General features: G+C 39.1%; 1 pseudogene; it reads left to right on the plus strand.

Annotated features, from left to right (window-relative positions):
• Nucleotides 1-10,829: 10,829 nt before the first annotated feature.
• Nucleotides 10,830-15,080, plus strand: LOC148019845 (serine acetyltransferase 5-like; annotated as a pseudogene).
• The last annotated feature ends 2,916 nt before the right edge of the window (nt 15,081-17,996 follow it).

Raw genomic sequence — 17,996 nt, forward strand, 5'->3', positions numbered from 1 at the left:
TGGGACAGATGGCAGAACAAAATCTGCAAGTTAGATTCAATAAAGATGGATGCTTTATTAAAGAATATGGTAATGACTGTAAATTAATTGCTAGAGGCAGAAGGGATGGCATGATGTTTACATTGGATGTGACCATTCCAAAACTTAAGGCAACCATGCTTACACATGATGAGGGTGCTATTCGGGATGTTGAGATTTGGCATAAGAGGATTGGCCATGTTAATATACAAGAGCTAAAATCTATGTAGCAGAAGGAAGTGGTACTTGGATTGCCCAAATTCAAGTATAATGACTTTAGCCATGTATGTCTTGCATGTCAGTTTGGAAAGCATGCATGATTTCCATTTATGAGACATGTGAAGAATATCTAACCCTTGCAGTTGATACACTCTGATGTCTAGGGTCCGTCTCATAATGCTTCATTTGGAGGTGTTTGTCACTATGTATCTTTCATTGATGATTTCAACAGGTACACTTGGCTATACATATTGAAACATAAATATGAAGTGTTTGATGCATTCAGAGATTTCAAGAAGCATGCTAAAAATGAGTTGGGCTACTATATCTCTTGTCTTAAGTCAGATGGAGGGGGAGAATATGTCTTGATAGATACCTTGCAAAATACAGGATTAGAAGACATCTTACTTGCAACTACACACTACAAAAAAATGGTGTAGTAGAGAGGAAAAATAGGGTATTGATGGATTCAGCTAGAGCTATGTTGATTGAATTGTGTTAAAGCAGTGGTGACTATTGTATATGTGCTGAATAGAACCCCTACAGTAGGGATTCATGATGTAACACCTTATGAGAGGTTGTATGGTCATAAGCTTGACATTAGGCACTTAAAGGTATTTGGATGCATTGCATATGTGTGTATTCCTGATGAAAAGAGGAAGAAATTGAATCCTAAGGATGTCAAGAGCCTGTTTTTGGGTTATGCACATGATAGGAAGACCTATAAATGCTATGTGCCGTCTACTCATGAGATGTTGATAAGCAGAGATGTTGTCTTTGACCAGTTGGCTTCTTGGTATGGGAATACAGTTGCAGTGCCTATTGATGGATCAGCCAGCACAAGTAATGCTAAAAATACCCCTGCAATTAGTACATCTATGAGTGGTCCGTGACAGGTGATGTGTCATCTACAGTGAGTCCTTGGTCAGGATAGTTGCAGAATTGTACTCCTACATCCGTTGACACGGGCATGTCAGTGAGGGGGAGTTTGGATAAGAGAAAACAAAAGATGTTTGAGGATATAGCAGGTCCACTTATTGCAGGTTACGAGTCATCCAGCAGTGATAGCTTGGACAGTGAGTTGGGGATTCCTTTTGTTATGACACCTAGTGCAAGGCAGAATCCATATATACCGCCTCATGAGAAGAGCCATAGTTGAGGAGATATGAAAGGGTCAGAAGACCAGTTGATAGACTTACATACACTGGATATTCAGCCCATCATTACGCCTATATGACTAAGGTGACAGGTTTCAAAGAACCCACTAAGTTTGATGAGGCAGCTCCAGATGAGAACTGGTGTGCTGCCATGGATGAATAGTATTTAGCTTTAGCTAAAAATGGAACATGGGATTTGGTTCATTTGCCTAAAGGCAAAGTCCCCATTGGCTGCAAGTGGGTGTACAAGGTTAAATGCAAGTTAGATGGGTCGTTGGAATGGTATAAGGCTAGGCTGGTTGCAAAAGGGTATGCTCAAAAGTATGGCCTTGACTATGAGGAGACTTAGCCTTGTAGCTAAAATGGCGACAATCAAAACAGTCATTGCATTGGCAGAAGCTAAAGGCTGGAAGTTATAGCAAATGGATGTAAAAAATGCATTTTTGAATGGTCACTTACAGAAAGAAGTTTATATGGAGCAGCCTGTAGGCTATGTGCATTTGGATTTTTCGACACATGTATGCAAGCTGAAAAAGGTGTTATATGGGCTAAAATAGGCACCCATAGCTTCGAATGCTCGAATCATCAGTTATTTATAGCAGTATGGATTTAGATTGGGTGGTGCAGATCACAGTTTATTTGTGAAGAAGATAGATCACGGCTATGTGTTTCTGGTTGTCTATGTCGATGATTTAATCATTACTGGAGATGATGAGAGCATGATTGCTGAAATAAAGTCATTTTTGCAGGCTAAATTCAAAGTCAAAGATATTTGTGAGCTGAAATATTTTCTGGGAATGGAGGTAGTGTCAAGGCATATGGTTATTGCTGAAGCAGTATGGTTATGAAATGTTACAGAAGTATGGTATGGCTGAATGTAAGGCTATGGATACACCCCTAGGCCAAAATGTCAAGCTACAGATTGATGTTGGGACTAAGATAGAGAATGTTACCATGTATAGACAGATGGTGGGCAGCTTGATCTACCTGTGACTTGATCTATGCTATGAGAATGATCACTCAATTCATGTAGAAGCCTCGCAAATCCCATTTGGATGCAGTCAGGAGGATCATGAGATATGTAAAGGGTACTACAAATTATGGGTTGTTTTATGCATATGGAAAACCCCTTGAGTTGACAAGGTATACCGATGCTGACTGGGCTGGTTGTGCCTATGACAGGAGGTCAACCAATGGATATCCATTTGGGTTGGGAGCAGCATGATCAGTTGGCAAAGTAAAAAACAACCTACAGTTGCATTGTCTAGTACAGAAGCTAAGTATCGAGGTGCAACCTTAGCGGCCTGTGAAGCTATTTGGTTGGTAAAGTTACTGAATGACTTGGGGATACACTTGGACAGCAAAGTGAAGCTGCATTATGATAATATGAATAGTGTGATGCGTGCAAGAAATCCTGTCTACCATGCAAGATCCAAACATATTGAAATACATTACCATTTCATTAGAGAAATGGTACTAGCAGAGCAAATTGACTTGATGCATGTGAGGGCTGAAGACTAGGTAGCGGATATCTTTACCAAATCACTTGGTAAAGAAAAGTTCAAAAATACATCTTCAACGAAAGCATAAATAGTGAGGGAATCCGCAAAGTGATCTCACTGTCAAAAAGGAACTAACATGACATCTTCTCAAAAATATGCAACATATCCAAGGATGCATGATGACGGTACATCCATAGGATGGGATCCCGCATACTATAGGTCCCATTCAACTGATTAATTACTAACTGCTGTTCGAGTCCCCTTTCACTAATAATTGGCGGATATCACCACATCAGGCTACATTCAGCCCCATGAGCAAGGCCATATATTTTGCCATATCATTAGTAAAAGAGGGTCCTAAATAGAATCCCATCTTCATGACAAGCCTATGCTAGGGATCTTTAATGACCACACCAATGCTCACATGTTTAGCAGGTCCTCTAGAAGCTCCACCAAAATACAAAGTATAAACCCAAGAATCATTTTGATAGGCCACACCATATTAATCATCTCACTCATACTTTTGATAATTAAATCTAGCTGAGAGAGATGATGTATAATAGCTACAATTCCTCCTTCCTTTGCTAAACACGATAGGAATGCTAGTCATCAGAATTCGTTGACAATGATGGTAGTAGACCTTAATTTCCCACGTAAAAGATCCATCTTGCCACTCAATAACCTAATAGCCCTTACTCCACTAGATCATGCGACCTTGGTGGTAATGTTGCTCTAGATATGGATGCTCTAGATAGGGAATGATTCGTCCCATATCCGATCGTCTTGGTACATACTGCAAATTAAAGCTGAATCATGAAGGACCTACAAAGGCACCAAGCCCAATGTCAGCCCTTACACATAGTAAGGCTTTAGCTTATTAAAATTAACTTTAGTTTTAAACTTTACCCTCTACAAATCTACTAAAAGGGACGTAGAGCCATTCTTTACTAAATGTACAATTTTGTATGGTCCATCCCATTTAGGTTCCAATTTACCAGGAAATAGCTCACGATGAGCATCATAATACAACACCAACTAACCTTTCACAAATTTGTACTTCTTAACCTAAAGGTCATGAAGGGCTTTCATTCTCTTCTTCCCCACTTCTTGATGTACTAAAGCTTGCAACCAAATCTCATCAAGATGTGTAAGAGAAGTATATATTTCCTACAATGCTTCCGTCTCTCCCAATGAATGATTGAGAGCAAATCACACTAGTAGGTAACTCTATTTCCAATGGTAAAAAGTAATCTTCCCCATACACTAGCTTGAATAGGGTGTGGCTTGTGGCTCTTTTGAATGTCGTGTTGTAAGCCCACACTACCACATATAATTTCTTATCCCAATCGCGCTTGCTTTCCGATACTATCTTGGATAAGATTCCCAACAATTGTTTATCTGTACTCTCAACTTGATCATTCACTTGAGGATTATACGGGCTAGTCTTATTATGCTTAATCTTCAAAGCTTTAGTCAAAGCTACTATAATTTTGTTCAAGAAGTGTGCTTCGATGGACCAAAATGGCAAACAATTTGCTTCATGATGAAACTGGCCATTTCCTTAGCATTATCCTTCATTATTGCTCGAGCTTCAGACCACTTTGTAAAGTAGTCCATTGCTACAATAATATACCACTTACGCATAGTCGATGAAGGGCATATTGGTCCCACAAAATCAATACCCCATTTCTCAAAGGGTAACATAACCAAAATAGGGTTTAGAGTTCACTTATGATTCTCCCTCATATCCTGTCTTTGATAGACATCATAGTGCTTAACATAATTGAAAGCATCTTGGAAAATCAATGGACACCAATAGCCAGCATGGAGAGCTTTTTGGGCGGTAAGCCATCCAACAAAATGTCCCCCACATGTTGAATCATAACACTCCTCAAGAATGGATGGTACCTCATCAGGTACTACACAACATCGATAAATATCATCTACTCCTCTTTGATACAAAACACCTGCTATAATCAAAAGTGTAATGCTTGTTGCCTGATCCACCTCTTTTTTGACTTCAATAAAGCAGCCCCAAATCCTCTTGTAGATAAATAATGCATTATAGCTGCATATTAGGAAGGGATGGAAGCTGTATCAATCTTGAATAAACCTTCAATATTACTTCCATTAGCCATAATTTCCTTTGGCTCCCCGAAATCCACAAGACATTCCACAATATCTTGTGGCTTTGGCGGCTTACTCCTAATCTCATAATCAAACTCTTGCAAAGTGATTAACCACTTTGCTAAACAGTTAGGCGGTTGCAACTTCTTTAACCAACAATCTAAGTCCTTTCGCCTTTGTGAAGAATATCGATTGTGTAGACAATAATGTGGGTAGCTAAGAGCATCACAAATAAATGGAAGGAAAAATAGGATGAAGATGAATTTCAACAAGCCTATCAACTTCAAGAACAAAAATCCCAAGGTGAGCACTTGAAGTAGTAGCCACAAGAAATATGAAAGTTTCAATCAAAGTTACAGCATGTTTTCCTAGAGATAAATGGCATTGCAAGGTTGGCATTCTACTATCCTACAAGCTACCAAATGGAAAATGAGATTTGCTATCCTTATCCTAGGCAACATGCACATTACAATCCATAAGTCCATGGCCACTACAACTTTCCTAAGATCCCTAATGTTAGTGCCATTGTACAAGAAAAGTTGTACATGTTTCAACCCTAAGACTTGCAACATGTATTCTCTGCATTTCTCAAACACTTCACTAACTACCTTGACCATGCCTTCATCATTACTTGCAACTACCTTTATCTTTTGGTGAGGTTGCTAGAGCAACACATTACCCCCTATGAAGAAAGAGCTCCCCCATTATTCTTTGACATCAACATGGGCATCGATAGGGTGATACGAATACACCTCTATGCCACTCTTCCCATCCTATTATGTGGTACTAGTAGAAGACATGGTGGACAACCACTTTGCCTTTTGTATCCATCCCTTTTTATCTAGAGATTTCTTGAGCTACATCATGCAATTAAAGATTACATGCTTAGGAAGGGATGTCTCAGCCTCATGTTGCAACCACACCTATAACTACAGAGAAAAAGAAAGAGATGAGAAGAAGCCCCAACCTAGATAGGTGCACAATACAAGCATTGTACATAGGGGTCCTTAACTTAGGTGCATCTGGTGGTCTTGTCTAGCTAGCTCCACTTCTAGCCCCCTAGCCCTCTCTGCCACCCACAACACAGCCTCAAGTCACATCAAGGGTAAGATACTCCAAGCTTGTTCAAAAGATGTGTCACCTTGATCCTTTGCTGCATAATAAATCCATACACCAATGATGTCCTCAAGTGTGGGACAACATGGCAAGCCTACTTAGAGCTTGACCTATTGAAACGTGAAAGGGCTAAACAAGAATCAAGGCATAAGTGGAAGAAGAAAGTAAGAGCTATGGAGATTGGAGTAAGAAGAGAGAGCAAGATGGTATGTGGAAACTCCAATAGTTGCAATATGTGACATGCCTTCCCTTATGCTACTGTCATAGAAAGAATAAAAAATAAAATGATAGTGATGGGTGGCTGCTAGTTGTAGTATATAGGTGTCATGAGTAGTAAGCACAAGATAAATATAAACAGCTAGGCATAGGTGGCCTTTGATCCCCAACAACCTCCCACTTAAAGGCAAATGTTCCTAATGACAAGGAAATATGGAAAAATTAACAAAGTAAAAAGTGTACATATAAGTAAAATTGGATGATAAATAGATGTCATCCACTAGGAGACTTTTAGTGAGCAGATCAATAGCAGATCAATAGGATTCTCATCTATAGAGATCTTGATAAGATCTATTTGCTTGTCCTCAACCATCTCTTTGATAAAGTGGTAATGGACCTCAATATGTTTGGTCTTCACATAAAAGGCCGTGGACTACATGCTAGCTAAATGGCACTCATAGAGTCCAAATGAAATGTAGGAGTTGTATTTATGATACCAAGGTCTACAACCAAGTAGATTAACCATAGGGCCTCCTTGCAATCCTCAGTGCGGCTATAATGAACTCAATCTTAGTAGGAGGTAAGCCAATGAATTTTTTCACCCTAGACATCTAAGAAAGAGAACATCTAGAAAAGTGAAGACATAGGACTTCCTACTATCTACATGTCTTGCATAATTGGAGTTTGCCTAATCCATAACTCCACTATCTTAGCTGTTGTAGCAGATGCATAGGTTTATATTTCCCTTAAGGTATATCATGATACCATTCATGGCATCCCAATGTCGCCTACCACAGGTGTTATTATATAACGACCTAAGCTACCACTGCAAATGCTATGTCAAGTTTAGTGTGGCTATCATGGCATACATCAAGCTATCCACTATTGATGCATATAAGATCTTGGATATCTTGCCACTCCCATCATTTGACTAGGAATAACCTAAATATTCTTCACATGGAAAGATAAAGGGGTGCTAATTGGCTTATCACCCTACATATGGAATTGCTCAAGTACTTTGTGAATGTACTTCTTCAATAAGTAGGAGTCCCTTAGAGTGATTGTGCATGATCTGCATACCAAGTATGTGAGAAACATGTCCCATATTCTTCATCTCAACATTAGGGGAAATATGGACTAAAGAAGGACCCTTTAGCTTAAGGGTGAGTCACATTTATAATAATACAAGATTTGAGTTGGTCTAATAGGAGAGGGGGTGGTGTGCACATTCTATCCCCTTGTGTTTCCACCTTAGGCTCACTAGTCATAGTTTTTCTCAAAAGGAGAGTAGTTTTACCAAATACAAAAGAGAATCTTCATTTTTGAATATTTGATTAGGAATAAGCTCATGAGATGCCACATGTAAAGGTGAGGGGGGGAGTTTCAAATTCAAATCTCAATTTCTAACACCAAGAACTTGATGAGACACATGGTTATTATATTAAACATATTTTTGTGGGAGTTTTTGATAATTTTTAATTGTATGCCACCCTAGTTTGGCTTAAAATGATTTTTAAGTGTCTCATCATGATATCCAAGTCCACCATTATTTTGAGATTAGAAAAAAGCAAATTTCTCTTAATCCAACCTTTACGAGGGCCTTTTTGAGTCCATATTTCCTCTAATGGCTCTTCTTGAGCTGAGTCTTTAAAGCATCTAGCTCAACATGAGCATTGCTAGCAATCATCAATATAGAGTACCAAAATAATAAGGCTTCAATCATGTGCCTTGTTTTTGTAAAGACACAAATTCATATCATTGTGGGAATAACCTTGTGAATGCATAAAGGCATCAAACTAGCCACTCTCTAGGTGTCGACTTAAGTCCATAAAGACTTTTCCTCAACTTGTAGACTAGGTGTTCCCTACCTCTTTTCACAAAGCCCTTAGGCTATTACTGCATGGAGTCTGCCTATAAGAAATCATCTATATAATGTGGGTTCAAAGGATATTGAGAAATACCCTTTGTTTATATGTTATAAGGCCTTAAAATGACCCCTTTTACTTTACTAAACTTACAGATTTTTTTAAATTGTACTTTAAAAATCTATTGTATAAACATAATCTTGTAAATTTTACTAAATATAATACCGTTTATTTTTAACTCATGTGGTATCTTACATGTTCTATAAAGTGGACTCCTGAGGGATACTAAATATGGATGTCTTCATGTAGGTCCCCATGTAACAAAGTCATATTAACATCAATTTGGTATTAGTCCAAATCCATTTGTGTAACCAAGGCCAAAACCAGGCAAAGGGTTGCCATCTTGACTATAGAGGAGAATATCTAATCAAATTCAACTTCTTTTTCCTATTAAAATTGTGGAAAATTAGGGCCATATTTGTGCGAGTATAATGGAGGTAGGGCATGAGGATTTTCCTCATATTATATGTTTCGCTCCCTCAACTTCTTGCGAGTCTTCTCACATTGGTTTAGCCAACTTTCAAGAGTAGACTTTGAAATCAATGTGCTCTTGAGCATGCTTTTAACATGCTTTAGGTTGTCACCTGACTTGTGCAAACTATGATCGCCTTCATCGCTTGCATTGAAGTTAGTGTCCTCGAGAGTATCCTTCAAGCCTTCACATATGTGTTTTCTAGGCCTGCTCTCATCCCCAACCTTATCTACCATGCTTGAATCTCGCTTTATACCAATAAACTTGACATTCTCTACATGCCAACGTTCTTCTTGTACTGGGTTTAGGGTGCAACCACTATCATCATCTTCATCTTCAATTATGAATTTAAAGGGACCAGATATAAGCTCATCTTGTGTAATCTCTTGTCGTATTGCATTATACATGGAATCAACCATAACTCGGACATAACCCAAAAGTTTCTTCTCGCTAGACCCATAATCAAACACCTCCATGCGAGTTGTTGAAGCCATGAATGATCAACCTTATAACCAAATACAAAAAAAGTAAAAAATTAGTAACTTCTCATATATAAAAAATACACTAATATTTAAAAAATAAATTAGAAGTGTTTCCATCACATAATACAAGCATCAATTTCTACTCAATGGAAAATACACCCCATGTTTTTAGCTTGTAACTATTAAGGTAATGCATCTAGTAAAGACTTAAGTATTTATCTAATAAAGCCTATCCATAGAAAATAAAGTACATAGCATTAGAAATGATAACAATATATAAAATTCACCAATACATTCTGAGCACTTGATCAGGTTGATGACTAACCTTACAAAACTAGGGTATTTCTCACAGGAGAATGTTTACTTGCACTAGTGGAGGTGACAAGTTATTGCATCACTTCAAAAGCAATAGTTTATCGAGGAAAGTTTAAGAGGTTTGGTATCATCTATAATTGCTAGGTACAATTGGTCATTAGTTTTTTAATCATTCATTTATAATGTATTATTATTTTCTAATCATTAATAATTTAAAATGCAATATGGATACGATGTGAAATCATAGCTTTTTAAACCATTGAAGTAGTTCTCTTTCTTGCATGCTTGTGTGTTTACAACAACAATATATCTCTTTGGCAACTTAAAAAAATCACATGTATACAACATTCCACTTGCACAATCATATTTAGCAAAGAAAATAAGAGAGATTGAAACTTTGTATATGCATTAAATGGTTCGTTAATGTTTCACGTATGCTATCTAGAGACTATTTATAGATATAAAATCTACACCATGATACTAAATATGAAAGAATGTGGTTATTAAATTTCAAAACTTGAGAAAGTCAACCGTGCAAATTGCTGACAAGACACATAAAGACACAAAATCTTGAAATAATTGCTCTTGAAGACGTACATCCACATAACTAACTTAATCTTAAAGCACAAATTATAAGCTGTATTCTATAGAGCATATAGCTTTACAAAAAATATACAACTATCCTTGGTTTCATGAGTCATAGAGACTCCAAAAATTGATAGGTTGTTTTACAAAATACAAGGAGAGATTACAAGAGGTGGGTTGTTCAAAAAGGGTGAGCTAGAATAGGGCCAAGCTCTACAAGTGATCTTTGTGCCTTTGCAGGATCAGTGCTGCAGTGTGCTCTCAAAAAGTCATCAAGGTCTGCAAAGGACATTCGCATGGCCTTATCATCTAAAAACATGCGATCCCTTTCCTTGAACTCTATTAAGTGCATGATGAATTCATCTGGGGTATCTCTCGGCTCCCTACGCAACCATAGACGTTGGCCTAAGCGCCAAAACTCAACGAGATAGACGATGAGCCAACCAACTGCGTATATATCTGACTCCTTGCTGTAAGCAGACTCACACAATGGATCATAGATCTCAGGAGCAATCCATGGCCTTCTTTTCCTTTCCAACACTCCTTTCCGTCGGCACTCATCTACGATGTGCATGGGCTCATTTGGTCCCCTAGATGGGCAGTTGAGAGCTCGTCTTTTCATACCAGAAATAAGCATGAGACCCCAATCTATGATGCCCACCCTGGGGGTGTTATCTCTGGTGAAATCCAACACCATGTTCTTGGCATGTAAGTCCGAATGGACGATACTAGCACAATGCACGGCCTTCATCCCATCCACCAATGCATGAATAATATTTGGCATATTATTGATGACGCCCACGATCCTAGCCCTCTCCTCTGCAGAAGGCACCGGTCAGGATCAGGTCTGAACCCCATTGATGGCTTGTGGAGGTGCTCGATGGTTCTCCTATATTTACATTTTTGAAAAGGGCCCCACATCAATATATCATCTATTGTACCACCATTGAAAAAGGGAAAGATTGTAACCCAAGGGGGCTCATAAGTAAAGGCAATGCATCGTACAATGGATGCATTGACCTTTTGCATCCCACACTCCACTTGGAATTGCTGCAGCTTAACATTGTTGAAGCCCTTGTACATTTTGGCGCAATATGTTAACTCTAAAGGAAAATAAGTAATATTATCAATAGTAACTTGGACACACTGTCCAAAGGAACCTTCACCAATGACTCTACCTAGCTTGATGGCATCAAAGGGAATGCCAATCATTGGTGCGCATTGGTGATTCTGTAAACGCCCCGAACAACGTAGTATGCTTAACAATTATGATATTCGCTTGTTTTCAAGATTTAATATAAAAGAGAATGAACACTTAAAGATGAAAATGAAAATTACTCACAAAATTACAGCCATGAAAATGTAAAAGTAATGGAGACAAGATTGAGGGTTGAAGATGGGGCAACCCCCCCCGAAGGAATGTATTTCTGCTCAACCCAAGTCCCTTAGGGAAGAGCTCAGTTACAATCAACCTGAGAGTGAGGAGAAGGAATTCTCACTCTCACAAAATCATGCAAAGATGTACAAACACACATGCATTATCTATTATGCAATGATAAGAACTGATTTCTTTACAGTATGAGAGAAGAAAGAGGGGAAATCAGCCTTTCTCCATCGTTGATCTCAGCAGTACATGGATAGGGCTTGCTTCTTGTTGCTAAAATGGAAGAAAGAGCTCGAGAAGGAGGTGCTATAATGAATTTACAGGCTTGCTATCCTGTAAAACAATAGTGATAGAAGAGGGAATATGGAGGAATTTGATAATGGATAAGTGGGGGATGATGATGGGGATGGATGGGGCCAGTTTCTGGCTATCTGTGGGTGCTGTATATGAGTTTACAGCAAAGAAAAATGATGTTGAATGAAGAAAAACGAGCTCTTATTTATAGGAGAGGGAAGAGCTAGTACAAAAGGGGAAAGTGGAGTAGCACAAGACAAGTGTCTAGCCACATGTCATGAGATGTGACAAGTGGTGGGACACTTGGAAACTTGTGTGACAAGTGTCTTGACACTTGTCTCTTCTCTATGGCCTTCCTTTTTGGGTTGAATACTGTCAAGAATAGAAACAACCAAATTTAGTAAGCACAGTCAGAGTACAAAACTTACTATTTTTAGAATGACATGCCTATTTTTTAGGACTAGCATTTTTAGGCTAATTCGAGGATCCTAAAATTTAGGGACCTCCTAAAATTTAGGGATCTCCTAAAATTTAGGGACCCCCCCCCCCCCAATATGGGTGTCATGTAAAAGCTTTTTCCGTGTACATCACAAAAACGGTATCAGAATCTTCATGTGACTTTCCTATGCAAAGAAATGTGCATTTCAAGCTTTCAGCCCACACATGCACATTATACAAGATCATGCCATCTTGTTGATTGTAACTGTCTGTTCTGGTGGATCTAGCCCACACTTCAAGGCATCAATCCTTTCTGTGTGCGAGTCTAACCCTGATATGCGTGAGTTCTGGTCACAGGCGCCCAATCGGGCCATATAGGTGGAAGTGTGAACTATCTTTTCTCTAACCCACCGCGTGAGTCCACCATAACCTGTGACCACTCATCAGTGGCCAGCTCCAATGCACTTTTCTTTATATCTAATTAGTGCAAAGTAAATAAATTTAAGAAATCATTATATAGACAAATTAATGAAAAAGGATACAAATTCTGTTTCTATAGAGTTGTGACAGATTCCTCAATGTGCGCAACATAGTTCCTGCCCCTGACGGATTCTCTCTCTGCCTTGTCAGACTAAAACTGGGACTTGCATTTATAGTGGTCTTTAGACGTTTTGGTAGAGAGGTTGTCCCGGACAAGTCCTTTGCTCGCTTTAAGCGTGCCACCTCTTCTCTCCACTTCATGTTCCAAAAGACTAACCTCTCCTTCAATGCAGACACTGGTGCTAACTCCTTAAGATCTTCAACCATCTTGGGTGCATTTCCAAGCAGTGTACGACAAAGATGCAAGTTCTTCTCGGGATCCCAAAGTGCATCAGTGACTAGGTGCGAAAGCCCTTGCTGCTGCAACATGGTCTGCATGGATGTACATGTTGAATTGTAGAAAGTAACAAAGACAATTTCATTACTATTGATGAGTGATATCTGCTCTTCTGTGCTGGATGATATAGCCTCTATCAAGCAAATGCGTAGTGCTTTGGCAATGTTCAAGGCCATCTTCACAAATTGTAAACTCTCTACAATAAAGAAAAGAAGTGTATAAGCATAATGGCCAAGGCTTAAGCTACCAATTGTAAGTTGAGCTACATAACTTTAATATAAATGTATGACATATAATCTTTGATTAAGAATACAATTGTATGATATCAATCTTAATTTATATTGGTGTTGCATATGAACTTCAATTGCATGATACCATCTAAATATTGAAAAGGTAACACAAATTACATCTAGTCATAACTTATTACAAACATATAAATGCAAGAACATGATAGATTTAAAAAAAACTACACATAGATGAGGACTTTTTTTGGCCGAATAGACGACCTAAATGCCCATCCCATCGAACAATAGCAAACAATTAGTGTATCAGGACATTATGAAACCGAATGCACGATCAAATGCCCATCATTTATTTTATGTGTAGCTTGTCAAGACACTATTTAGCTGAATTCACGACCAAGTGCCCATCTACACCTAGGGGGGAAGGGAGGGTATCACAACCAAAGTGACACCTCTATGCCGAGTTCACGACACGGTGCCAAGTCAATTGTGACATACTTATCAAAAGACACTCACTTGCCGAGTTCACGACTAAGTGCCTATTTAACAAGCACCTTTTGGCCCTACGAAATCATCACAAGACAAACATATTATGATGCACTCATCCCCCAAGACGCACTCATCCCTTGAGACCGTTATACATAGTGATGATTCTAATCATGTGTGTACCTATGTTATGCATTCAAGGAGGCAAGGGAGCATTAAGTGTTAATAATAGAAGTACATATACATAAATACATAAATCTATTAAGATAGAAGTACATATACATAAATACATACATGTATCTATTAAGATATTGGTACATAAGCAATCTTTTAAATTATACAGGTTACTTTGCACATTTGTCATAAAATTCTTTTTCACAATTCTCTTCTTATCCCCCCTTTCTCTTAATCAAATGGATTCTCATTACAAATTTGAAGCTTTTAAATCATTTTGTAGGTCCTAGGGAGGGTCTAAGCAATAGTATATTATCTTATTTTCAATATTGCAGAAGTAAATCTCCATTCATGCTAATTCAACCAAAATAGGAGAGGTGCATGCTGAATAGAAATATCAAAACACCAGTACGAGAAAACCATCTATGTTGGAAAGCATTTCTCTGTGACATATAATAGACCAAGCATCTCAAAGTAGATGTCTTAATTATTCTTAAAATAAAAACACAAAGTTGGATTGTTGAAAGTGCGTATACCTCTTAAAGGGTTTCAAGCATGCCAAGCACACAAAATTTTCCATAGGTTGTGGATAGAAGGGCGTGTTCTACTAGCATTGACATTACAAAGCAGGGTTGCAGACGTTTTTGCTACCAACATACATTCAACTGCCCGCATAGGAAAATGTATTTTGTTAGATCATGCCATAGGGGTTGTTATTGGAGAGACAACATTTGTGGGTTGTCAATGTGGCTATTCTGCATCATGCAACCTTAGGTGGGACAGGTAAAGTTGGTGGGGACAGGCATCCTAAGATAGGAAATGGGGTTCTGATAGGTGCCACTACAACCATTCTGGGCGACATGAGGGCGACGTCAAGGTGGGGGATGGGGCCAAAATTGGAGCTGGTGTAGTGGTACTCATGGAAATGCCACAAAGGACTATTGCAGTCAGTTGCCCAGCAAGGCTGGTAGGCCTAAAGCACCAGCCTACTCTCCTCAAGGAGATGCCTAGTTATACCATGGATCAAACATGGTTTGATTATGTGATTTAAACTGCTCAAAAATGCATTTTTCAACTAAATAAATATTTATCTTACAAGATAAGGATGGTGTACCTGCGAGCTGTTGATTATGGATTTATTCTGCACAAAGAGAGAATAGCTGTGGGTGACAATGAGGCTAAAATGGATAGCATCGACAAAGCAGGCAGCATCAAACAACGTTGACAGAATTATTGACAGCATTGACAGGTGGCAGCATCGAACGTGGGAGGAGGCATCGAACTACATGGGAGGAAGCAGCATCGTTGGACAGCATCGATAGGAGGTGGCATCGATAGGAGGCATCAAGGACAACACGTGGGAGGAGTCGTCGATGGACACCATTGACAGGAGGCAGCATCCGCAGGAGGCAGTATTCGCAGGAGGCAGCATCCGCAGGAGGCAGCATCCACCACAGCATCGAACGCTCATCAAACGTCAGTATCGAACGCTCATCAGACCCACAGCATCGAACACTCATCAAACGTCAGCATCCACAGCATCGAACGTCAGCATCATCGGCAGCATCCACAGCAAGCATCGAACGTCAACAGTAGAGGAAGGCATCCACAGCATCATCGACACCATCCACAGCAAGCATCATTGGCAGGTAGAGGAAGGCGGGAGGAAGGCGGGAGGAGGGCGGAAGAAAGGCGGAAGGAGGGTGGGAGCAGGTAGAGAAAGGTGGGAGGAAGGAGAGAGGAGGGCGAGAGGAAGGCGGGAGCAGGTAGAGGAAGGCAAGAGCAGGGCAGGAGCAGGTAAAGGAAGGCGGGAGGAAGGCGAGAGCAAGTAGAGGAAGGTAGGAGCAGGTAGGAAGACATGAGAGAGAGAGAGAGAGAGAGGAGCCGATGGGTAATTATAGAGGGTGGAAAATTATGAGAGAAAGAGAAGGTGGGCATTTATGACAAAAACATCCACATGCATTTGCACTTAGTCCACATTACACCTATAGTACTATGTGCATCAATGTTGCACATATACCCATGCACTAATGCACATAGTCTTGATATCATCTAACTTGGCTCATAGATCACTACATGCATAGTGACCCACACATCCCTCCTAGGAGTCTTACCCCAATGCATACCCAAACCTTCACCTTTCATACATACTAACACACACATAGTAGGGCATATAGGTTAGATCATACCATTTCATGTGGAAACATCTTTATGCAGGTGAACTTTTAGGATCAAACATTGAAACAAAATGTGATATGCAAAGAACAAAGGGAATCAAAAGCTAGAGCACAAAAGCCAAGGGAGGCATAAGGTAACACTCATTTGGACAAGTGAAACAACATTGATTGACTTATTCTTTGATTATCTAGTGTGTTATAAATTGCTTGATTGATGAATTCAAAAGTTGTTGAAAAAGAGCTATAGTTTTCTTACATTCTAAGCACTTGAATGTGCTTGGAATTAAGGAAATGTGCAATCATTGCTTATGATGGTCCATGTATGTTTTGAAAATTTTCACAAAATTCATTGAACTTGATTAGCTAGCAACAAAAAGAACGAGACTTAGAAAGCAAAGATAAGAATAGACTAAAAGACCGAAAAACACTCAAATTATAACAAGAAGGTCTAGGACTTAAAACCCTCATTCTAGATTCAAAATATTGCCCCCCATTGAGAAAATACCTAGCCTTAGAAGGAATCCTTAACCTTCTTCAACACAATTAAATATCTCTATTATGAATGAAGAAGCTATGGAACATAGCATCATAGAGTTGGAGCATGAAGGTCCAAATCAATTTGCAAATATCAATGATGATACATAGCAATAGCTTGCACACATATAAGCTATGATGTCCAACCTCCACAAAATCATTTTGAATGTAGAAGCATTAGGGTTCTTGCGAGATTTGCTTTCAAATCTAGGCAGAACACATGAAACTCAAAACCACAAGAATAAAGCCACAAAATGATTTTGTAATTGTCAGGGAAAACTAACTTATTGTTGTATTGTCCTGCCACAACGAGGGATCTTTAAACTACTGCGTCCATAACGACTCCGTCTCACTTTCTTGATATTTGATTGAATGCAAAGGGCTCGCAAAGGGGAGCTACTAATTGCCAAACCATCTCTCTTACTGAGACTTGTATTGTATTATTATTAATGGTTTCAAAAAAGAATCTCTGAGTTACAAAATTGGAAGTCATTTGGCCTCCATTTGGCTAGCTAACTTAGCTCATTATTGCTAAAGTGATTCTCCTTACAAAGTCCCCTAAGATATCACCAAACTTTTGGCCATATTGCAGCCTAGACAACTTGCCCATCTCCTTCTCCTAAGAGGAGTTTAATGTGTGGCTATCATATCTCATGTAGTGTAAATCACCTAGTTATGTTAACAACAAAAGCTTGTGGGCTGGGATATAGGATTTTGGGTTGTGAATAGTTAATCCCCATTGACTCAATTTGGGAAGAACCTCCCTCCAAATATGGGGGGCATGGAAACCATCCCAGAATAAGTGTGAAGGCATTTCACTCCTCCACAGACACATAGACCATCTAAAATGCCTTTGTTCTTTAATTTTTAACGTATAAAAAGAGCACCTGAAATGAGTTTCCAGTTAAATAATCTATCTCTAAGAGGAGCCCTAATGTTCCAAAGATGAACAAGTGCCTCCTCAATCTCAACATCTGACAATTCAATGACGTAGATTCTGCAAATGTGGCTAAAATTAAGTCAGCACCTTAACAATAGCTTCCTAACGTGAGTGGAATACAATGATTGGCTGATCTTCTTGCCTTCTATGCAGAGAGGGGGAGTGTTATCCATACTAAGATGCGATTTACTACTACACCATTGTACCACTTCTATTTTGACCACTATCCATGATAGTTTACAAGGTTGAGTGAGTTGAGCAACCTCTTGATTGCCCTCCTCCAACACTTCTAATCTGCCTTGATGTAGCCAATGCC

This window comes from Lygodium microphyllum, chromosome 19 (genome assembly GCF_053477565.2).
Source record: "Lygodium microphyllum isolate KBCC chromosome 19, Lygodium_microphyllum_v1.1.10, whole genome shotgun sequence".
Classification (NCBI taxonomy): Eukaryota; Viridiplantae; Streptophyta; class Polypodiopsida; order Schizaeales; family Lygodiaceae; genus Lygodium; species Lygodium microphyllum.